At 40.4% G+C, this 25920-nt stretch overlaps 1 protein-coding gene across 1 annotated transcript in view; it reads right to left on the reverse strand.

The window, feature by feature from the left end:
- Nucleotides 1–25920, reverse strand: part of ATP10B (ATPase phospholipid transporting 10B (putative)) — a 166596-nt gene that overhangs the window by 47873 nt on the left and 92803 nt on the right. The window lies entirely within an intron of this gene.

Consider the following 25920-nt stretch of genomic DNA (forward strand, 5'->3'; position numbering starts at 1 on the left):
CTTCTTTAGAAAAATACCAAATCCTTAATCATATTCAAAAATATGTGTATGTTTGAGTCTTGGAAGAAGAGAAAACTATTCTGCCAGTGGGCAAATAACAAGTATTTGACTGAAATCAAAGTTATATTCAACATATACTAACTTAGAGCCATGGTCTCACAGTCTAATCTTTAAACTGTGGTGCTGAAGGATTTTATAATGAAAAGGCAGAAATTCCATTGTTGGTGGTTACCAAAACCACACAGTGAGTACTCAGTGGAAACACTGTAGGGAAATGATGCAGCTTATATTTTCTAGGTTAAGGGATGGACACCTGGAAAATTCTGCCACCTTGCTCTTCTTCTGAGCAATCAACTCCCCAGCTGATTTCAGTTTAAATTAAGGTCTGAGCAGTGGATGGAAAAGTGACCCAGATACATACTGTACTACATACATCTTTAACCACATTACACATATATATATCTATATATATCTATATATATCTATATATATATCTTCATCTAAGTTGCAGGTGACAGAGTCACTCACTACCTATCAGAGCACCTCATTCTGTATCTGAGATACACCAAGGTAGATTGAAATTCCTTAGACTTTATAAATGAAAAAAGCAATAATTTCAGGCATATTGCTAAAAATAAAAGCAGACAAGATTAATTAAGGCAGCTTTAGACATAATAGAACCATGTCTTCCACAACTTCCCCTGGGAAACTTTTTCTAAAGCTTTACAAATCACAATTAGGCAAGCCTGCTTGACATTCAAGAGAGGGTCTCTCTGCACTCCATCTTAACAAATTTCTTACTGTACAAATGAATTAATGAAATGACTTAGTTTTATTCAGTTTGGAATTCAGCCCTCCTCTGATTGTCTTTGAAAGGCAGTGGTCAAACAGTGCCATATCCATGAAGAGAGGCCAATTGCAGCCATCAGGAAACTGAATGTGTTGCAGGAAATGTAGAGATTCCTCATAAAACCACACAGAACCAAGCAAGTGCTCTGTGGGGGGAATTACACAACTGCATGCATAATCAAAGCAGCAAGATTATGGCTTTCCTGAGCTGTGAACTTCAGGGCTGAGAGTGAAAAAGCAGCAGAAACAAATAAAACTTTTAATTTCAGATCACTAAAAACGTAAAGGATACTAAATGTGCCATCAGTGTAGCAAATCACCTAACAGAAAAGAAGAAAGAACTCAAATACATCCTTCTGTAAAATGACAATTTTCTATAGTTCAGACAACTCACAAGAATATTCCAGCTTGCTGGAAGTTTGTTGTGTTATGCCATCTTCTGTATGGCAGGAAATCTACAAAACATATTGCTCCCCTTTGGCAATATATTTAATGTGTTTATCCCAACTATTTCTGAAAAAGCATCTTAAAATCCATTCTCTGTAAATCTAGAACATTTTACACACTTGTTTGATTTATATTTTCACAGAGATAGCATTGAAAGAACCCATCAAGTGTGGATTTTTTTCAACATACTTTTACAAAAGTAGCTGGCTTGCTTTCATCTGGTTAGTGAGGCTTCAGCACCACAATCCATATTCTGAAAGAGAAACATCAAGGTGATGCAGACTTTTCCAACACCATCTTGTTTGGGATTTGCCACCTATTCCACTTCAGCATAGTGATTACAACAGGTGCTTTTTCCATTGCTGGCACATTTTAAGCTATTGCAGCCTTGCCTGAGCTCCCCTTTGACAGCCATTAAAAATTAAAATGGTAACATTCACAATGTCATCAGGCAGCTATTGAGAAAAGAGAATTTCTTTGGAACAAAAGGAGCACTGGCACACTCTTTCTGCAGATTCTGGAGTGCCATTTGGTAACTTGTGTCATCAGCCAGTTCAGAGGAACAATGTGAGGAAACAATTTTTCTTTGTCACTTGCATGTGGATTAAAATATCCATCTTCTATTAACTAAAAGAGTGCATGTGCTATTTCTGGAAGGGACACTTTTTGCCTAATGGTGCCATGAAAAAGTTCCTGTTTGTGAAAAGCTATTGACAAGCCTGTCTCCTAAAGGGGATTTTGCATATCACATCAGTAATGTATTCACTGCAATAAGCAGCTGTTAATTCTACCTTATAAAAACCAAGGCCCCCATTCATGTTTTGAAAGCCTCTTTTATTTTCTTCTTCCTGTATTTAATCAATGAAACTTTCATCATTGGTAGGACTGTACTACATTTCTGTCCTACACATCTGTGAAGTCACTGTGATTTAGCCTGCACTGTGATAAACTTTCACAGAGAGCCCGTGCCTGTATTTATCACATAATGTATCCAGGGCACATGAATGTTGAAGGAAGGGGACCAGGACACCAGTTGGTTCATCACAGGCCCTTTGGGTCCGGTCCGGTCCCGGTCCCTCAGGTCTTTCTGGTCCAGTTTATTGAAGAAAGTATCAAACACTTATACAGCAAATAATAAGCTTATGAATATTCTGTAAGCTAAGCAATCTATTGGTTAAACTATAGCATTAACTCATCTTCATTCCTTAGGGATTACATCTCTATTTTCTCATGTCTCTTTCACTGTTTGTTATTATACCACAGCTAGGCCCAAGGACACTGCTATCTGAGCAGGTGCAGGACTTGGAATTAGCCATGGTTTTGTACTTTTCCATTTTTCTAGCAGCTAAATTCCCAACACATGAACACATTTGAAAAAAGAGAGGAACAGGATAATTATGTATTCCTTTTGTTGGAAGAGCTGAGAGGCACACTGAGTTGGCAGAGACAAAGGGAATCACCTTTGTGGCAAGTTGTTTCCAAGTGTGGATTCTGACCTGTACAGACAGATCTGCATGTCCCAGATGAATTACCTTATACTTACCTGTCTCAAGCTTTCTCAGGCAGGCCATTGTTTATTTTAAAATTATTTTATATATGTCATATGATAATGGGAAACTAGGCATTTTTATGCAATTTGTGAACTTTCTTTTTAAGAACTTAACAAGAAACCAGAGGGAAGATAGCACTATACACCCCGGGATGCAGCAGACAAAATTTGGCATTTTTATCCCCAAATGATTTATCTTCTAGTTGTGAGTACTGCAATTGGAAGCCAGCAAAAAGTATTCAGGAAATACTCCCCTTTATTGGAAAAGGGATGCTGCAACAGAGCACTGATGGTGGTTTCCTTTTGCACCCTTGTGTGGACACTGAAAAAGTTCTTCTCAATTTTTCATAGCTAGCCCATGTAATGAGCATTCTCCCTGCGATTGCTTCATCTCATCCAATACTAGAGAAAATTTCTCTCCTATGTGACAGGAACAGACTGCATTAGAGAGCTATGCTGATGCTATTAGCAGGGAAGGACAGGTTGTGACATATAATTTACAAGCATTTTTTCAAATGCTATCTCTCTTTTGAAGACTCTTGTATAGAAAAAAAGGTATTGTTAACTGTAGGAGAAAGCTCACCCAAAAGTCAGCAATAAGAAAACAATTTTCTCTCTTTTGAGGTTGCCTCATTTCTTCCAAATAACAGGCTCAGCTGCAGATCTCTGCATCCCAAACTTAAAAGGCTGCAGAAAGGAGTCCTGCCTCTCCTGCATATGCAAAACAAGTTTTAGACAATCATGCCTCGTGCTGTTTATTAAAGGGATCCACATTAAATGAAAAACAACCCTGCTCACAGGGATATGTAAAAACAAATTCAGAAGGTAGAGATACAAAACAGAGACATCAAAGAAAGACAAGATCTGCGCCTTGTTTTAAAAAGCTAGGTTTTGGAACTTCAGGGCAAAATTTCAGACATGGTGGAGCTTATGTTTGAAAATCAGTGAGAAAGTGCAGTGGTAGCATTTGCTCTCAGGAGTGTGCATTATCAAGAACTATAACTAAGTAAATGATTCCATGTTTTGACCTGATATTTTCACTTCTACATTATCTGTAAATCAAGAAGGTCTCAAATAACACAGGTCCCCTCTAAGGCTTTATTCCATTATTCCAAAATTTTAATTTTATTTCATAATTGAAAGCAGCAAGCAACTGTTCTTGTTGCCCCATATGGATGATGCAGCATCCATTCAAAAGAGCCATTCTGAGGAAGGCTTGACCAGGGAGATAAACATTACCAAGTGAACTGAGTATTATAGAAATTTCAGCCACAAGCTTCTTTATCTGCTTTGCAATTATCTGCTGGAAAGCTCTTTGATTTTTGGTGATACTGTACAGAAATTCTTCCTCTGTCACAGTTCAGAGAGAGAATCATGTAGTTAAGACTAATGGGAAAAGGAAAGGAGATTGGGAAGAATGAAGAATGCAGTTGTATTGATTAGCAGGATACAGACCACAGCCTAAAATGATCCTGCAGCATTTTATAGTAGAGCTATAATACTTGCAGAATTAAAGAAAATTGCTCTAATGAAAAAGGAGCTCCAAAAAATGACTTCATTCAAAAATCTTAGTCAGTGCAGACTGTTGTCATTCAACTGACAAGAGAAATGTATTATGGATTAACAATTATATAATGCTTTTCAGTCCAAGGTTGTGTTTGTGGGGGATAAATAGAAAAGAGCTTTTCATAAATCTAAGACGTCAGACCACAGAGCTTCACTGTTCAATTGCTGTATTAGACTGACACATTTTCTCTGTCTTAGATGCTCTTTCCTTGGGGAATAAACCCCAAACCCTTGCAATAATAGGTTAATTAAAAGGCTCTTTGCTGAGCCCAGATTTCAGTGCTGGATGCAGAACTTTGCTGTAGCTGAGCAGTGCAAGGCATGTTCAGGCAGCTCTCCCTTCTGCAGGGCTGCAGCTGTGTTATTAAGGCTGGTTTCAAAATAGATGTGCTCTCAGCATATGCTGACATACAGGTCATGCAGACAAGGATGATTATCAAATATTATTCAAGAGGGAAGTTTCCAGCTTGCAAACAGTAATGCTGGATGCTGTGTTAACTTCATTCTGTGAATAAGGAGCTTGCTCAGGTCTCCCACATGATGTGCTCATTTAAATAGAGAGTTAGACTAAAATTATCTGGCTTGCTGCAAGGAATAGCACTGCTGCCAGCACGCTCAAGAACTACAGTGGGCTATTATTGCATTTGGGCCCACTGTACTTTTCACAAGTGTAGGCAGAGGCAGCTTCTGCCACCTTTCAAGGCAGGGATTGCATTTGGCCAGCTCACATTTTCAGCTGAGGAGACACTGGAAAATGACACTTGCACAGAGCCCTTACAAAGCCCAAAAAGGCAGGGTGATACTTGGAGACATAGGATGGAAACAGCAGCCAGGGCTGTGCTTGTCCTGACTTTTCCTCTGGCTTTTCTTCCTGCCAGGCTTTGGCAGTGGATTCCTAAAAATATTTTATGTGCATGTATATTTTCAAATAAGTAAACATAGTTGCAGAGAGAAGACTGCAGGCTCAGGCCAGTGCAGAAGTGAGACTGAGAAGTGAGGCCATTTTAAGAAATAGTCAGAACTACACATCTTGGTATGGATATTGTTTTGAGGATAAACATGAAGGCACTGCTCTAAATCCAAATGTTTTCTGAAAAACATTTGGATTTAGAGCAATACCTTCATGTCTATCCTTTACTATCTTATCTAAGAAACATAAGAGACATGATACAGAATCTCTTATGGTTCACTTTAAATAATATTAAAAAATTTTCTATGCCACATGAACATACATTGGCCTAAATAAAACTGTATTACAGCCTATACCACTGGCCTTTGGAAACTGCCTCCAGATGAAGTCTTAAATACAGGCAAACATACAATTCTTTCTTTGCTTACAGAAGAAAGAGTAATTCATAAAGAAAAAGTAAAAATATTCCAGACTTAACTCCTTCCTGAGCTCTAGAAAACTTCATCTCCATTCTTTCCATAACCTGGTTATCAGAAAAAAAACAAAAACCAAATCAAGAAATGAAAAGATGAGTGTGCTACAGTGCCTCTCACTCATTCAGCTCACAGGACACAAATCTGCAGCTCTGGATGCTGCATCATCCATCTGGGTCAACATGAAGAAAAGTTGCTGCTGCTTTCAATTAGGAAATAAAATAAAAATTTTGGAATAATGGAATAAAGACTTAGAGGGGACTTGTGTTGTTTGAGGCCTTCTTGATCTACAGGTAATGTAGGAGCGAAAATATCTTGATAGTGTTCCGCATGTGGGGAACCTGCCTTATCTATACAAACCAATAATTAGAGAAAACAGCAAACAGCACCCTCAGGGTTCTACAATTCTTACCATCTCTCCATGGCTGAGAAAAGTCCATCTTTAAGGATTTTAAAGGTAGTAAGGAATTTTGGGCCCAGCACATTCTGGGAGTAGGAGTGACAGACTGCAATAAGCCCTCCCAATCAATTGAGCATTAACTCAACTGCAGCAACTCAGCTGGAGCAGAGTCACCTTTGGAGGACACAACCCTGGCCACCAGCAGCACTGTGAGAAGCCATCCTCACCCAGATCCTGGGGAAAGGAAGCACAGAGAGACAGACTGGGGAGGCAAGGCAAGATTTTGGTAGGGCAAAGTGAGGCAGCTTTAGACCCACTGTACTGGAAGCCTGTTTAATCAGAAAAGGTTTATTCAGTAAACTGCAAATAAATGCTTCCTGCCCAATATCCATGTCTGGGTGGGGCTTTTTGCACAGCTGTCTCTTGTTTTTCTAAATAAATCACATGAGCAGCATTTTCTGGGACTGGGAAATGTTCCCTGTGGTCTCATCTGCCCATTTAGAAGTCCTTTGAGTTTGCTATTAGAAAGGAAACCAATACCTGTTATCCAATGCATGCCTCTGCCTCCAGCTGAGTGACCCTGCACACTACTTAATTAGAAGACCATGTATTTCAAACTCCAGCAACAGCAGAATTTAGTTGCATTTTAGCCCAGAAATGAGGACACCAAAATTAGAGCAATTGTCTGAATAATAATTTTTTTTTGTTTGTTCCACTTAATATTCAAAATCAAAGTGAAGTGGCCTCTAAAAGACAATCTAATATTTATAGTGTGTATGATTATAAAGCACTTAGGCTGAAAATTATGTTGCAGATGTTCATGTGGGAACTCAGCAATGCTGAAAAATTCCAAAAGGAAGCAGAAAAAAATGAAAAACTGGAAACTGACCAGAAGATCCTTTATATGTAAAAACCTTTTATGCATCTATGTTTTTGTCAGAATGTGCTGACTCTAATTTCAGTTCTCCAAATCTGAATATTAAAGTGCCTCAAAGAGAATGGTTACTTATTTATATGAAATGGAAAGAAAAACCAGAAAAGCTAAAAAGACTGCCAATTCACTGGGGCACAGTTGCATGTCAATCAAAGACCAAGGGAAAGCTTAATCATGACCTAATCACAGAGCATTGTTGGAGCAATGTCCAGTGACACCTGGGCTGGTGGCACAGGTGTGACAATGTGCACCCAGCAGAAACTTGCTCTGGCTCTCTCTGGAACAGTTATTTTCAGGCATTTTTGAAAGAATGACATGAAAATCATGTCAGTCCAGAAAAGCCCTGTTGGGCAGTTGTGCACACATGGAGAACACCTGGAGACCTGAGAGAGCCATGCCAGCACTGCAGGATGGACACAGGTTAACCTGGACACAGGAAACTGATCCCCCCTTCTTGCTCACAGGTCTCCTTGGCCTTGAACACTCCCACAAATTTCTCTATTCTGAGAATAAAAATGCATAATCATATGTAATTGCAAAATGCTCCTTGGAAGCATTTATTCCCTTTTAATAACATTAGTAAAATTCCTTTCTATCCTATCTCTCCTTCTATACTGCCATCCTCTCCCAGGCTAGGTTAACTAGGATAAACATTTTTTGTTTTTGTATTTAAATAAACTGGATAGATAAAACAGGATAATATGACAGAAACTATTTTATAAGACCACAAAAGAGCATAATACAAAAATTCACTTGTTGGCAGGGTGTTTCTGCCCAAACCCCTATTAATAAAATCTAAAAGGCCAAAATTTACAGTATGCCCAGTCAAGGCTGGTTTTCCTACAAAAACCAGTTTATCCTATCCCTATCTCTGATCTTTCTTGCTCCTCCATCTGTCAGGTCATAGAGTTGCAACATTAACCTTAGGAAATGTCACCTTATTCCAGAGAAAATGAGTCACTTGACAGGCAGCCAGCTCTGATGGGGGAGTGGGAGAGGACGGGGTGGGAGGCAAACACTGATGCACTCACACTGCAAATTACTGCAGGTGCCTAAAACTAGTCCAGCTATTCTGGCTCTTTCTAAAGCAAGAAATCAGGGAGAAGTGGCCTACAGGCAATGTTCCATGGAGACAAAAAGAGCTTATGTTTGTACTGCAAGGTGACTCAAGCCAGAGCTTTTGCAAGGAAACAGGGATTATTAAGTAATTTTGGCAAACGTCACATCTCATCCCCATAGAAAAATACATAACTGAAGCAAGAGAAATTAACCCTTTCATGTCAGAAACTACATCTTAGCAGAATTTCAGATGTACTGCAGTGAGGCAGCATAGGCAGAGACCCAAAAGTACATTAAAAATTTGAGATCTAGAAAAATTCAGAAAAATTATTTTATTTGATTCATGCAGGCTGCATTTAGAGAACACAGTGATGATATGTAAATACCAGAATTAGGAAGCAGAACTGGGTCAGACCTGATGAAACACCTCTTTGTTATTCAGCAGTGTAGTTATTTTATAAAATTAGGCAAGGCCAAAAAAATGGGCTGAAGGAAGCAAGTCTTCCATGCCATAACTGCCTGGGGCCTAACAGAGTTATCCCAACAGAGCTGGGTACAGATACTGCCTTGCCAGAATCTCTGGAAATTCAAACTTCCCCTCCCAATCAATGCTCAAACCCTATATTTCAAGTAAAGTTTATCACAAAATCTCTGATAAGGAAATGAAGAGCAAACATTGGCATATTTTTCTTTCTGCTCACATGAAACCTTAAGGTAAGCAGCAAATACAAGCCTCTGTCCTTCTGAAGGCTCCCTAGGCTTACTTTTTTGCTGCTTTGCAATAAATGACTTGTGCAGTCATTTATGTGAATGCAAAATAATCATGACAATGACCAAACAGTTGATTGATCCCAGAATGGAATCCAAGTGATACCAGAACAGCAACTGAGGTTAAGGCTGAACCTAAAATGAATTAAATACATCTAATTCCAAACCTGAACTTCACTTACATCTGGTTGCAACATCTGAGACAATATTATCATTATATTTGTTGTTAATTACTACTTAAACAATGGAAATGAAGAAATTAGAATTTTGCTTAAGATTGCTCAAGTCTGAAATATGTTTTTAAAGCAGAATGATAAGTATCAGACTGAGAAGACATTCTGAAAATTTGCATTAAATGACAAAAACCCAAACAAACCAATCCAAACATCTTTTCTGATATTATTTTCTTAATTCTAAATTTTAAGACTTTAAATTCTAACTCATTAAAACCTGTTTTGTTCTTCTGTTTTGTGAGATATTTGTTTAGTTGTAGGACTTTATACTGTCATAAACACTGGCAAAAATTTCAGGTTTTAATTAGTATGCATTTAAAGAGCAGAACATGAAGCACACAGTCACTCTGATGATTTGTAGCCAGGGTTTGTTTGAACAAAACCAGCAAATATTTTTTGTTTGCCTTTAAAGTTTGAGGGTGGCTAATTTCTGTTACAAACGAAAAGACTGGTTATTCAAAGTACTCAATTCATTTAATTATAATCAAAACCAGATGACATTCAAAGTCAAACAACCAAAAGCATTAATAACATAAATGCTCTTTGAGTCTCATGTATAAATGACTTCACTTCCAGGCTGACTTTTTACATACAGTAATTTTACTGAAATCACATTAGGTCATGAGCCAGTTCTTGAGTCAAAGAAAAAAAGTTCTTATCATCCTCTTCTTGCTTATACTGCTGACACAAGAGAGACTTTCAGCCAAGTCTTCCTCACAAATTCTGAAGTGTTACAACTGGTCCCAGAGTGTGTGAAAGAGCTTCTGTGCCACTGCCAAAGGTTGTGGTTTTGCCAGAGCAGTCTACTTGTGCATTACCACAGTGATTTCAAACTGACTTTTCTTACTTTTAAAAGCACTGGATTGCAATTTATATCTTCACACTGAAGCTGATTACAGCCTGATGTTACACGTGGCACTCGACTCAGTCATCTTCTCCAGCTATTAAGTGAGCTGAGTTTAGCTACAACCCAGAAGTGGATGGTGGAAACCATAATTTTTTACAGCTTTGCTTTGAGTAGGGAGTGCTATGAACTTGGAAATCTGTCAGTATAACTTCCTGGAATTATACTCATTTGTTATCTTATGCAAGCCCAGCTGACCTGCTGCAAACAGTGGAACTTCTTTTCCTCTAAATTCAGAGACAGATTCAACAACTTCACAAATTTCAACAAATTGTGTTCTTTCTTCTCTTCTATTCCTTAATTATTTTCTCTAACTTGAGTGTTGTGGGTGTTGATCCCTGTGTCCTTTCTCACTACATGAGCACAGAGTGCAGTTATAAATACCAGGGGGTGCTGGGAGTTCCATTACCTGCAATAAGAGGTGTGACATTTGCAAGTCCTTCCAAGAACAATAACTGTGATCACTGCTTCAGTGGGTGATGGTTATAAGATAACCACAGCAATCTGCAGTTACTATTACACCAGTCTAAACTGGAAGGTTCACAATGGTTTTATTGTTTTTCTTAGCATTAGAAGACAAAGTCTCTTGGCAAAATCATCTATTTCTGTACCCAGTGCACCATCTTTTCATTCTTCAGCGCACTGCAGTGCCTCAAGATATGGTTTGTTACTGTACCATGTGAATTCTACAAAAGAAATTATTTTCAGAAGTAAGTTCCCCTTGGACAAAGCCCCCAGGTCACATTGGTCACCCTTGCCATTACACAACAGTCTGGCACATCTGTAATATCTCAGCAACTTTTTCACGGAACACTGGCACAAAAGGCAATGCATACACTTTAGGAACCTTGTTCACAGGGATAATTGCTACCAAGGAGCTGTGCTCTCACTGCTAAGAGAAAAGTGAGCTGTTTTTAAAAATGGACTCTCAATGTTCCTGCATTTATAGCTGAGACATGAGATTGCATACTTTCCCATTGCCACACTTACCAGTACTTTTATCAAATTGTTCCTATATTAAGTATGCACTTGATAGAATTCTTGATTTCACAACAGAAAGAAATAAAGCAGAGATCTCTCCTAAAACAAATTTTGCTTAATCACATAAAACACAGGTTTATATAGACACAGCAGGGTGATTTCCTACAGAAATTTCAAAGGAGCAGAACCAATTTCAAGACTATTGTGTAACAAGTTCCACCTTTTGCTGACATTTCCAAGAGGTGATGATGGTTCTTGGGATTAGTGGTACTACATGAGGCAGTTCTCCTCGAGGTCTGTCACACAGTGTGCTCCAAATAGGTGGCTGCTACACAAAGAACAGCAACACAGATGCTAAGGTTACAAAAAGAAATGCCTTTTAGAGATGTTTTCAGTGCAGAGGCAAGACAGGGAGGTTGCACAACCCCAGCTAATCACTCAGGACACAAGTGAACTGGTGACTTGTGACAGCATGAGAAAACAGGCAGAGAGGTCAAATATTAAATGGTGCCCTATCAAATGATTCTGGTTCTAATCACTATAAGATGAGGATAAAAAAGAATTTACCAGTTCTTTTAAAGCCCTCTGTCTGTTTTGCAATCATTAACCAGGTAGTCATTGTAAAGAGTTGGTGATGTAAATGAACCACCCATTTTGCAAACAGAAATATGACTGTTACTGTCACAGGCAAGGACAAAAATTCAGAAACAACTGTCCCAGTTTTACACTCATCCCAAGAGGATTTCACATCAAACTATTGCTTGTAAAAAGGTAGAACTGTGAAGAATATGTTGGGTTTTCCCACATCAGCTGAGTATTTTACAAGTCTCTGAGGCTCACAAGTTCACAGCTATAATTTGAACAGCACAATATTTAAAGGCAAACAGCAGGCAGACAATGGGGATTCAGGGTTCTATTTCCAATTTTTTTCCCTATGTTTACATGTTTTAGCTTTGCAGGACACTCCCATATTTAGAGAAAGATTACCACATTATTTTGCCCCAATTACACGTGTAACAGTACTAAAGTAGGTCAGTGCCATTTATTAGAAATGAGTGTTTTAGTGAAAACAATATATTTATCTTGTTGCCCTTAGAGGAAAAATATCTACAGATTTTAGTGGGAAAAGGGACACTTTTCTTCTAGATTAGATTTTGAACAAATTTATTAAAAACTTTCCCTTTTTTTTCCTAATGAATTTAGAAGGTGCCCTTCTTGAGCCATAGAAACTAAACAAACTTCCTCTCTGAGCTATACAGTGTTAAGAAACAAACTAAAAATAGTAGCAATCTTTCCTTTTATACAGTGTGCATGGAATAATAGAACTAGATATGTGATTTTACAAGTTTATGAGTTGTTCCCAGCACAGATTCAGGGATTTTTTCCCCTGTGCAGCACAGCAGAGATGACCAGGACAGGCACAGGTGACTGACAGGGCACACTGGAGATGAGCCCAAGACTCAGAGATATTTCTCTACTGAAAATATTTCCACTCAGTCTGTATCAGCGAGGTACAAACAGAGCACAGACAACTCTTTAAGTGGCCATGCACTTGTTTTACAGCCTGCCCACCCTGGCTGCTCCCTGCATTAGAGCTCTCCTGGAGGCAGTTCCATTTATGAACTGTTTGCTCTCTGCTCGCCTCGCAGCCAGCGCGGCACAGCCATCACTCACTGCAAGGGAGAGGGAGCATGGGCAAGAAAAACAGCTCTCCCCAAATGCCCTCGTAAATTCACAGGGAGAAATAACTGTGCAGCACTACCCAAACCCTTTAGTTTTATTAATGGCAGGAAGGCAGTATTTCTTTCCAATAAATCTCCTCAGCTTCACCTACTGGTTGAAATGGAAGATGCTCCATGTTGGACAGTCCTACTCGCCTCGTTATTACAACTCCTGAAAAATATTAAATCATGTAATCTGCTATACAGGACTGCCTGTGGCAGAAATACACTCTCAGAAACAAGTAAACAGTGTGGGAGTTTGAGCACCAGCAATTTCCCCTGAAAGAATGGCCACAATACAAGTGTAGCTGTGATATTCTGCAGTGGCTGATACTCCTGCCCTAAACCAGGCTTTAGAACTTGCTCTGCTCAAGTATTTGTTTGTTTTGTTGTTTTTTTCAAAACTCAGAGAATAAACAGGTTACTGAAACATGGAAGACAGTGTTATTAGCAAGAACATCACAGATTCCTTTTTTTACAACAGATCTCTAAGTGGGAGGTTCCTTGTGAAGTCTGAGAACAAATTTGCAACTCTCCAATGTGCTGCACATGTTTTGTCCGTGTATGTTCCTAGTGAGGAACATACTCTCCTAAAACAAGTCTGCATTTTTTTTCCTTTTTAGGGGAGGCTGCAGGACAAAGGATGGAAATGGCATCAAAATACATTTTCCACAAGAATTACGTGAAGACCAACCTGCACAACTTAACATTTTTAATCACTCCCAAGCACATACCTTACATGAGGAACAGAGCTAAAATGATGTTTACTGAATGGTGGCAAGTCTAAAAAAGTACAAACCGGATGAACTCAAGTATCTGCTTGATTCCAGTTACAGATAGGAGAACTTGTATAATTTCAGCCTTCAATACCCACACCTGGCACTACCCACTTCTGAGCTTTGTGTGGTAAGCACTCCAAGATCAGCTTTCAGAGGGCCCTGGAAATGGGAAAATGGAATTTGTGGACCCTGTGGATGGACCAATCCCTGAGATGACAATATCTCCTACAACAGAGATGGTGCTGATACTGATCCACCTACTTCTGTACTACTTCATAATATCTGATTGAATGGCACAACTCAACATTATGGCCAGATTTTAGATGCATGGAAACTTCTGCAGGGGGTGTCCACATCTGGAATAATCTCTTTCTCATCACTGAATTTTGGGTCACTTTAAATACAAAAGGTACAGGACAGTGATGTTTTTTTTTGCACATGATGAAAAAAATTATAAAAACCAAGAAAAGGTAAAAGACTTATTGCAAAACCAGCAGAAAGTAAGTGTGATAGAAGAACTTTGAAAAATTAATTTTTAGGTAAACTAGAGGCAACTACTTTACAAGTACATAGTACAAGAAACATATCATTGGGGAGACAGCAGCTGGGATGAAGCATGCAGGAAAAAGTTCAGTTTTTTACCGTGGCTTTGCAATTGATGATGGGGACACTACAATGCATACAAGGTCACCTCACTTGTCACTGAAATGGAGTTGCCTGTAGAGTGGAAGGTAGTTACTGATTAAGAGCAGATAGCAACATTATAAAAAACAACTTTGAGCCGTGGATTTCAAAAAGCTGTACGGGGGAATTTTAGGCAGGCAGAATGTAATTATCCATTTGGAGCTCAGCCAGATACACATAACTCTGAACTCTGTGTTTGCTGCCAATCTAAATAGCACCACATCCCCACCACTTGCAGTGGCAGGACTGCTAGCTAGGCAGCTCCAGATTAAGCACAGGTACCTCGAGATCTGTGTGCAGGATGGCTATAGCAAACTCTGCTGTCTGAGAAGCAAAAAGCCAGCAAAAAACCCAGAAATGTATCAGGCAGCGTGACAAACACTCTGTTACTTTGAAGTCAAGGGCTGATCCCTTTTCACACATTACAGATGTAAAAAGTTATTTGGCAGATCAACCTTCTTGCAAGCAACTGCAGCCATCTGGCTTTGCCTCAAAGCTCCCACCCAGCAGCTCCTGTGCGTGGACAGCCCTGGGGAGCCTCACACAGTGCTGCTGACAGCTCCAGCAGATGGGTGCTCTCTCCTCCCTGCCCCTATCTGCCCAAATCCCTGCTTTGACTCACAGCAGCTTTCTGTTTCCAGACATGCTGCTGGAGCTGGAAACAAGTGCCAGCTGAATCAGATCTTTTCAACGAGGCACACTCCCAACGATGTTCTCAGCACTTAACAGGCCATCTTACAATCCTCTTGGCACATGCTCTCAGTCTGTTTTCCTGCAGCTACTGGATTCTCCACACTGTGCTGCTCATTGGAAGAGACAGGCACATTATCCATGTCAGCCACATGGGCTGGAAAGCTGCCCTCAGAGCCCATCCACATCACTCAGGGCTGCATCCAGCATGCTCATTTCATCCAGCATATTCAAGCACCATTTCAGAGAGCAACTGAGTAGACTTGGAGCAAGTAAAACCCTCCCCAGATCCTGAACTGTTTTTCCTCCTCACTTACTAGACAGAGCATAAGTGATTTTTGCTGGTTTCTGAGCACTTTGTCTTTCAAGGAATGCTTAGAGCTTGAAGAACAGTAGTAAACCCCAGAAATTCATAAGGGAAAATACATGATACACTGGGAGCATGTTTCTTGCTATCCAAATTAGAATTATAGTTGTATCATTTATAAACATATAAGATTGATGTATTTTCCTTCATTTCCTGCTTCAGGGGATGAACCTGTTCTGAACTCGAAGAAGTTTGAAAGGAAAGAGCTTGAAAGGAAACTCTTGCAAGGTTATGCCCTGAGCTGTTGAATTTAGTGGCACAGAATAATTTACAGCAGCCAGGACCCCTGGAGATGCAATGTCCCACACAAGAGCAGGACAAACTTCAGAGGCAGATCAGGTTGCTTTGGGCTTGTCTGCTCAGGTTCTGCATTTCTCCAAGGACAGAGGCTCCACAGATACTTCTTAAATAAATTCAGAGACACACAGACCAGAGGTTTCATAAGGGTACCAAAATTCTGCTGTGTGCTGGCAATAGTTCCAGAGAAATACTGCCAAAAATACCCATATTCATGTCCTAATCCTTCTTCAGGTAAAGGTGAGAGACTTGCAAAGAATGATTTGAAAGAATCTGAGATAACACAAGGAACCTGTCTCTTGTAATTAGGTAAACAAGTGTACAAGCTCAATTCTTTAAATTAAGTCTCTACCCCTAGGAGATACAAATATCCAAAAAAGGGTAAACAACAATTTCTAAAAATCCAGAAAATCTTGGAAAAATAGCACCATCCACTATTTCTGTATCACTGTGGAGTTTAAACTGTTGAACATATTTAGAAATCTCCCCAGTTTCAGACTGCCCTCCTTGTTCCACACAACTGAGCCAGTCAGACACAATATAAAATCCAAGTGTTTTAGAAGAGGTGAGCATGACCTGAAAGCTACAACCTTTTATTCAAGTAAGTTTTTTTTTTTTTTTAAGAGCCACTTGAAATTGTACTAGATAGTAGAAAAAGGGTAGGGGAAGGACTAATGTACTCTTTCTTCCCTCTGCATTGTAAAATCCACTCATGCTCCAGAGAGGTGCAGAATAAAAAGCAAACTTTTCTGCAGCCCAGATATGTCTCTAGTTTGTTGTGGGTAGTATGGCCTAATTTTTAATTACAGTCTAATACATGTTTAGGGCTGTTAACCTAATTAGCTACTGCATCAGAAGTGGGACACCTACATTATTTCCAGCAGAAAGTAGTTAAGCTATAGTAGAATGATTCAGAGAAGTTTTGTTGGAGTCAAGGATTTAATCAAAGTTAATATTCAGGAAAACATGACACCTGTTTTCATTCAGAATGTAGCTGGAATGCCTTTAATACAGCTCCTTTGACACCTTTTTCATTTAACTAAACCCAGCCTTTTTGAAATTGACTGCTGAATTTTTAAATGTGAGTTTAATTGGAAGCTCAGTTAAAGGACACAACTAATCAGGAATCATATATTCAGATCAGGATATGACCAAAGAACAGTGGTCAGCAAAATCAAAACTATGAATTTTTCATTAAAACCTTGGCAGATATATGAAAACTCTGTGTGATGGCTTTGAGGTGGATCCATCTTTTATGACAACTTCTATTTTCTATTTCTGGGGCACTGCAGGAAGGATTGGTGACCCCAGCCTGATGAGAGGAGGCTGTGAGAGATCCAGCCAGACCAACCCTCTGTTTCCAGGCTGCATCAGAATGGGTGAGCTGTTCCTGCAGGACTGGTAGTGAGGACAAGGATTAGAGGGGAAGCTAACTCCCCACACCCCAATAAGTGCCAAATAAATAGTTCAGGGCTTATAGGCTGCTATTTGACTGTCAGCAAACAAGAGCCACAGCTACACTCAGGCATATTGGATAAATTATTCAAACTACAGCAGTACAACTCTCATCATTTCCTGGCAGAAATCTTTTCCCCTGCTCCTTGACCAGCCCCAGTTAGTCAAGCAGAAACCAGACATGGCCATCTCGGTGTGTTCTGGGCTTTGCCTCCTCACTGCCCACCAGATCACTGACAGAAATGAACTAATTCTTTAGAGAGCCCATGTTGAACAACTGGGATGGCAAAGTTAGGCTAATGAGAGCAAGAAGCCATAATGTGGTTATGTTACAGAGTTCACTTGGAAGAACTGCTATCAAGTCCACTAAAACTAGCAATGGCCATGCCACTGAAAAAACAAACAATAAATACAGAATTCTGTCTCTGTGATTTTCTGCATCAATTATTCCAGTTGCCATTTATGAGTAGATTTGATTTAAAGGATGGCACAGATATTTGAACAGGCTAAGTGGCAAGGAAGCAAAGCCTTAGAGAACATTTTAATTTTCAGACTCCTAGTTGTAAAGCAATATATTCTTTCAGCAGCCAGCACTACCAGAGAAGTCAATTTAGTTTTTTATGTGAGCCTACAAATGCAAAGAAAGACTTGTAGCCAAGCAACACTTTAGAACAAAAAACTGCAGGAGAGAACTCCCGAAGCCTGTTCACATTTGCCATGCAGAGCCCCAGAAGCTCAAGCTTGCCTGGGTCACTCTGTGAGGGTGGCTGGGCAGGAGCTGTGTTTGAACACCCAGGAACAGGAGTGTCTGTCACAGTGGCAGCAGTGCTGGGCACAGCTGTCAGTGAGAGCTGGGGATGGGCTCCAGATGTTACAGGTCAGGCCCAGAGCTGCCTGGGAGCTCACAGGGCACCTGCAGGGCCGTCCCTGCCTGTGCACAGGTGGTGCTTTCAGCAGAGCTTACTGCCAGACAATTCGGGAGATCAGGAAACTATAACTGAAGCCTTATTTTCAAATGTTCTTGGCAACGTGTGGCTGTTGCTGGGAAACTCTGAGGCAGATTTGCAACAGAGCCCAGGATGGGGTCTTGAGTTCCTGACAATCTGCCACTTTCCCAAGGAAGATTTTTCTGAGGAAATCTGTCCTACCTTAGCTCTTCACCATCATTCACATCTCAGCAGCCCAAGTATGATTAGAAGAAAGTTAAAGAGGTTGAATTTTCAGCAGTGTTTCTAAGTCACAGGTGGTAGAAAACTCTTAGGGATCCCTCAAAATACCCCCCTGCTGTTTTCCCTAAAGAGAACAGAAAACTGAAGATATAAGAGAAAGTAAGACACAGAATGGCCGCAGCAGCTTTCCTGACTTTTCCATGCTTTCTCCATGAAACCTGTGCTCACTAACAGCCCACCCAGTTCCCAAGCCCTCCAGATGCAGAAGAGCAGAGGAAGGTGCTTCTGAGCAATGAAAGTGAACTTGCAAGCAGGCTAATCTCAGGAGCTGCTGCCACTTCATTTCCCTGGGCACCTGTCAATGCATTCATCCCTGCTGCTGTGATGCACAGACCTCCCTTGCTCTGGAATGTGTTAACACAAGGCTCAGTAATGGTCCATTCAGCAGGAATTCCATTGCACATGGTGCGTAAAGGGAGATGACAACAGAGACACCCATTTGGTTTTCTGACACGAAGATTTGTGTCTCAGTGGATTTATGTCATACATGGACTCTGTTCATCCTCCTGGGGAAAAAACCCTATCTTTTCTCGTGCTATCCAGTATGACTTTACTCACACTTTCTGATTGAAATAACTCGAAAAACACAATCACAGCTTTACAGATACAGATGGAAAACAGCACTGAGGAAAAATGCCAGGTGAGAGGGACCAATCTGATTTTTACGTATGCCTCAGCACATGTTCTATTCTCACAGGGCTGTACATGTGCTGGCAGCCCTGTCCCCTGCAGGTTTCCCCTTGTTCAGGCCAGAGAAAGCCTCCAGGGCCAGAATGTCAGTGACCCCTCACTTGCCTGGAGGCCCATAAGGAACACGCAGGAAATCAAGGTGTGGGACGTCACCTTGAGTCAGGAATGGATAATAAATGACACAGACTCTAGATCACAAGGCTAAGAGGCTAGAGGCCCTAGTTTATTGGAATCCTTCTTTTATATCCTGCTCAGGTGGACCTGACTGGTCATTTAATCAACACATTTCACATGATTGGCTAATTAAGAAGACACCCCTTGGTAAACATCTTATGAGAAAAACAACTTATTCAAAAAACCACCTGCAGACTGTTTACCATTCTTTCTCTCTGCCTCCCTAAAACCCCCCAGAACAATTCATGGGAAAGCTCACTTAGCTTTCTCTCTCTGTCTGACCAGACTCTCCTATCCACACTGGGAGGAACCTTAGCACATAAAAGCAGCCAAATATGACACAGAGGAGCCATTTCTGCTTTGGGGTTCTTGGAGGGATCAGGGTCTCTCTTGGAGGGTCATCTTGGCCCTTTTCCCATCCCTCTGTGGTCCCCAGGCCCAGCTGCCACCACTGCAAACCTGCACCCACCGAGCCTGCAGCTCCAGCAGCTGCCAGAGCCCGCAGCCAAGAGTGCTTCACTGCAGCAGGTCTCTTGGCCTGGTCAGAGAAACAAGGATTTTATTCTTCAGTGGAAAAATTGAAATCTTAAATTAATAGGAAAACATCAGGCTCCTTACTCAGTTCTCCCACAGTTTAAAAAATAAAGGATTTTTAAATCCACTTCATGTTCTCAGTCCTCATCTGTGAAATCCCCTGTGGGACACACTGCAGCAGAAAGAGGCAGCAATAACTCCAGGGCCTCTGTGTCTATTTGGCAGCCAGTGAACTTGTCAACACAAGGAGATTTTCCATGAAGCTCCAGCAGTATAGCCTATTCTGGCATAATTATTGCATAATGATTTTCTTTGACTATTCTACAGGAAAAAAACCCCAGCATGTTTACAGCTAATAATACTCTAGCCTTTATTTCAGTCACAAATGCCAAGTTAGGAACAAGCCAAAGTAAAATTTAAATTAATATTTCCTTAAATGCTCATCCATCTTCTTCACCTCCTGGAAGAAGTGGGATTTTTTCATAATCTCTCTGCATTGTCTCTTACTTCTCTGTAGTAGTAAAAGCCATCTGCACTCAGATGGCTTTTACTTCATATATCTCAACATTAAGGATTGGGTTGCCTTTCCTATTTACCACACCTAGGATGTACCAATTCTGTGTCATTTTCACCTTCAAATCTGCCCCCTTTTCCAAGCCTCCAGGTAAAACAGCCTTGCAGAATGTCCCAAAGCCACTAAATTTGGGTTCCAACAACTTGTAGCAATAGGAGGAATGTAATCTCCAAGCTTACAAGGACACAAGCAATACAAAAATTTCAAGCAGCTCACTGAATTGCACAGAGAAGATGTGTTCCCTGCAGGAAGCAGCACTGTGAAGACAGACAGACACTGCCTGGACAGACAGATTTCTGAGTGCTCTGCAGAGCCAGCCCTGCCCAGCAGCCCAGGGTCCCACAGGTGAGGGTTCCTGCAGCCCTCCTGGCTGGGTGGATGGAAAACACTTTGCAATCCCCATGTCTGGGGTCAGAGCTGCTTCTCAAAGTCCAATCAGACTCAGAGTAGACACCCACGATGCCTCCTTGCTCCTGTCATCACAGGACAGGGTTTGCAATTAGGTGCAGAAGTGAAGGGAACCAACTCCTTTCTATTCCAGTCACACACAGCTCTCCCATGAAACAGATCAAATGCTTGAACACTGCCTCAGATGCAAGCAGGAAGGGCAGGCTTAAAGATGTTTTTTTGACCTTTCCTATCTCCATAAAATACTTTAGGGTAAAGCCCAAACATCAGAATTAGTGTATATTCTTCCAGTGGTACAAGAAAGAGCCAGGTAAAGGTCTCATCTCAGTTACCCAGGCAACTGCAAACAGCAGAGCCTGCTCATGCTCATTAGAAATTTCTTTTTAAAAGCGTTCAATCCTGAAGTCTGCAGTGCTTCCAAGTGATTATATTCATATGGTGCATATATGCTGCAAAAATAGCTTCTTCATTTTCTGCCAGCCAAATTAACCATGAAAATGGACCAGTTTAAGAATGTAATTATTATAGACTAATTTGGCAAACTAGGCAGGCGCTGTTTCCTCAGCCTGGGCAGCTCTGTCTCCTGGGATTGCACTTGCCTGAGGGTTTTGTCAAAGAGCAAAGGCAGCTGAAAGCAGGCACAGTGCAGGGAGGGCAGGTAGGCAAGGAGAGCTGTGGTGGAAGGAGCTCTTTGAACTTCACATCTGCAAACAGACAGCTGCAGATCTCCAGCAAAAGCTCAGGAAACTGTCATTATTGCAGTGGGGAAGGGATAAAGCTCCCACACAGAGCTGGGATTCAGAGCTTAAACAACTACTGAAATGATGCAGACAGCCCCATCTGAACCAGGCTCTGAGGAGGAGGAATCCACAAATGCTGAGTTGCAGTCAGTGGGTGTGAGGCACCACACTCAGGAAGGGTGAGAAGAAAAAAGGTGTCTGGTTCCAGAGTGGAAACAGATTTGGACCCCAAATTCTCACCTGAGTTGCAATAGGCAGGACTCAGCTGGGGTACACTCAGTTTAATCACTCAGCTGTTGTGAATAACCCTGCTGAGCATTCCATGAGCAGGACTGGAGCTTAATGTAAGGAAAAATAAGGTTGGATTAGTTTTTATTAATTTTTTTTGGTGTCTTTGCTAATGGCAGGGATGGAAAGAAGGCCACATTATGTATGCTGCTCGAGTAGTGCAGATGAATTTCTGTAAGAAGTACAGCATTCTGGAAAAGCACAGAGAGACTTTCAGGCTCCTGCCCTGGCCAGATAATATCACACACATCTCAGCAAGTGAAAAACCATCCAAGAGACCTCCACTAGTACCACATCATGGTAGTGATGCACTCTTGAAGACCACCTCTATAACCAGAGGGTGACTGTTATGAAAAGAATGGACATAATTAGAAAAGATTTTTTTAAAGCTAGATGTTGATAAGACATTTCATTTCCTCTACCATAAAAAGAAGTAATAAACATTAAGGCACAATGAGATCTAGGAGCATGAATTCATTCTTTAGATGAGGCTTGAAAGATGGCAACATAGAAAGCTTATAAAGACTATTTTTGGATGGCACAAAACCAAGGACAAGTGTGGATTTTTTACCATTTGGAGGAAAAAAAAAGAAGACACCTCAAGAGATAGAGTGGCAATAAGTCAAAGCAGGAAAACAAGAATAGATGAAGCAGACAGAGAAAGTGAATAATAGCTGTGGGGAATGTTAGCCAGGGCACTGCCAACTGATGCCTCACTTTTTGTCTGTCATCTGGAGTGATTGTCACAGAAGTTGGTCACTATTATCTTGACTACAGACATTTTCTCTACAGGAGATTAATCAGGCTGGACATTTTAATGAAATACCTTTGGAAACAAAAAAGCTCTTTTTTATTATTTTTCATAAAGAGATGATAACTTGATGAGGCTATTTCAAAGTGTCTGACTGGTTTCTGATGTAACACACATATTAGCTGCAAAATCTTTAATATAAGAACAATTTGTTAGAGAGATTAGTATAAATCTATATGAAAACCTTTGAGGTTTTTTAAATGAAAAGAACTTGTCATTTCCTGTCAAATATTCTCTGTTGGCAATTATTGTACCTATACTATCTTTTTGTCTTTCATGTATTATGAGCTAGGTGGAAAAAAAGCCATATCAAAGTACAAATATAAAAATTAGTTGGAAAAGCCTTACAAAGGGAGTGGTTTAGAAAACAAACCAGATGACATTCTCATGTCCAAGCAAGGTAGGAGTTATTAAACCTTACATCTGGAGTTAGGAAAGAGTGGCTCACTCTGCAGGGAGAAGATGAAAGCCTCAGCAGTTAACAGAGACATGATAAACAATAAGTACCGCTATTGCCTGCATGGACGCAGAGAGTTACAAGTGAGTGGCTGTAACAGTGACTGTGCACTGGCCAGAAATGGCACATTGTGTTGTTTGTCATCTCTTTTCCATCAGCCCTCAGTGCTTTTCCTGTTGGTGTTAATCCCACTGACTGTTTGCACAGAGCAGCTCTGTGTAAACACTGAGATAGAAGCTTCCATGATTCAGAGACTGCTCTGACTTCACTTCTGGGAAAAGCTGATTCACATTCCTGTTGGTGTGCTGGCTGCACCTTCTGCCAGGCCAGCTCCACTCACTCCTGAGGTGGCTTTACCTACACAAATCAATATCCTCAGGAATGGGAAGGGTGAATTGCAGCTGCTTTTCTGCAGAGCAGGAGCATTCAGCACCTGCTGCACTGTTTTTCTGTGGTTAGATGGGACATATGAATCTAGCCATTTGTTTATACATATAACTTCTGCAAGCATTGGAGGGATTTCTGCCCATTCCAAAAAAGAAAAAATCTTTGACATAATTAACACTCTTTTTACTTTTAATTTAAATGTAGATTTTCACTCGAATGAAAATTAGAACTCTAAAATTTATTGGTGGGGTCATCTGAGAAATTATTCCAACAGGAGAAAAAGTTTGTTGTATAAAGATATTTGTTTCAATTCAAGAACTACTGTACAGACTGACCCTACATTTACAACTGTATACAGCATTACCCATCCCACAAGAAGCTAAACACCTTGTTTTTAATCACATCCAACTACTCCAGCTTCTAGGATTTTCACACTCAAAGTCAAAAGCTGCATTGCACACAGTACCATTAACATTCTTTTCTGTCTCCAAGTCTCAAAGTCAAGTTCTTCAGCCAAAGAAACTGTACTACAATCTTCACGAAAACTTCTCTTTATTTATTAAATATTTGAATTGATTTAGAACCCCAGAAAATAAGAGCCTACTGAACTTTCCATTTATTCCAGTCTAGATTTGACCCATTGCTTTGTGTGACACAAGCAATGAATCTTGCTGAAACCCCTGTTCAAAGGTTATGACAGTTTGCACAGAACACGAGAGAACTTGCAATGTCATTACTGACAGGGCTGCAACCTTCTCTTGTTGTCATCTTATCAAATCATCTCATTCTTGTTTAAATCTTGGCCTGACTTACTCAAAATGACACTTTGCCATTGCCAGTGACTGAGTCAGCCAGTAATTGCTGCTCAAAATAATATAAATTCATAACAGTAAATGATAGGAGATAGTTATTTTTAACATGTTTGACTTGGTTCCTGAAATATCACTCAGTGACACAGGATAATAACTCATGGAAGGGTGAACCAGCTGGAAAGCTGGAGAGGATTTACTCATGGGATTGACAGCACTGCAAGTGACAACACAAGAGGCTCTGCTGCCTCCTGCTTCCTTCTCCCCACTGCTGCATCCAGATATGCACAGGACATTTCTGTGCACTCACTGCGCAGGTCAGGTAGGTGCCAAAACCTGTTCAAACATCTGGAGACCTTGAATGGCTTTGTGAGGGACACATGAGATGAAATGACAAATTTCTGGGGTTGGTCATGCCAGTTTTCATTTTTCCATCTAACCAGAATTTTAAAACAAGCCTTCAGTGGAGAAAGAATTAAACATTTTAACTTTCAAGTGTCTTCTCTCCAAAGCCAAGCTTGTAGATACACAGGTACACCCCTAAAAACACTCAGATGTAGCAGAAGAATAAGAGAGACAATTTTTTACTTGCTTTGGAAAAGGCATTCTGCATTTCTAGATCAATGAACAGCTGTTTCACTTCATTAATCAACTATTTAATCAATAAGTATGTGATCTGCCAAGAAGGAGTTCCAACTTCAAGGGGGACACAACAGGCACAGTTGGTTCTGAGACACTTTGCTGCTTGTGCCTGTGAGGCTTTTCAGAGCTTGGTTTGACTGATACTGAGCCCAATTCTGTGTTACCAGACAATAAACCAAGTACTGAAGCCAACAGTCAGACATATTTCAGTTTGCACTTGTTCATCTACCTCTGCTCCTGACAGATATACAGAGAGTGAGCTGACTGACCTAGTTAAAATTGCCCAATTAACTGAGTGAATGACAGAGTCTGAAGAAAGTGAAAAAGAGCAATATTCTAGGGAGGGAACCATCAGGGACTCTGCTGAGAGTAGGGAGAATCTCCCTGCTTATGATGAGACCAAGCTCAAGTTTCTAGTCCTGTTATTTCTACTATTTCCTATAGGAAATTTAACAATGCAAGTGAAAAGACCTAGAGTAAAAGATGCTCTAATTCCCTGTGTATGAGACAGTTTGTACCTGTCCTCGAAGAACAACACTCCCTAACCAAGCTCATATAGATTTTTTTTAATATTAAGAAAGGAAATACTAAGTTTTCTGGCCATATGCTTAAAAGTGTATTTACCATATGGTATCACCTTCTGTGTTACTTGGAAAACAAATACATTTACCTTCTGTTTCCCATTATTATCCTTAAGAACATAAAGGTGTGACTTGAAGACAGCAGAAGAAAAAATAGTCAAAATACATAAATACCACACACTGGTTCAAGAGACTGGACCAAATTTGTGAACTCAGCAGAACATATTAAAGCACAGGATATCTCATTGCATCAGCCAAGTTTCCCTTCTCTGTTGCTGTCACTGCTTTTGTGCTCCTCAAGATTCACAGGCCTCTCAGAAAAAGCCTGAGCATGGCATATTAATTAATGCATTCAGAGCAATCTTAGGGTCTCATCCTCTTGATGAAATGGCCAGAAACTTATTTACTCTTCAGGATTTGGGCAAAATGACAGAGACTGCAGAGAGGACAAAAAAAACCCCAAAAAACCCCAGCTTAAAAAAAACCCCCAAAACCTGGTGGAGCCCCTCTTTTCTGCTATTAGAATTCTG

Source organism: Zonotrichia leucophrys, chromosome 13 (assembly GCF_028769735.1).
Source record: "Zonotrichia leucophrys gambelii isolate GWCS_2022_RI chromosome 13, RI_Zleu_2.0, whole genome shotgun sequence".
NCBI lineage: Eukaryota > Metazoa > Chordata > Aves > Passeriformes > Passerellidae > Zonotrichia > Zonotrichia leucophrys.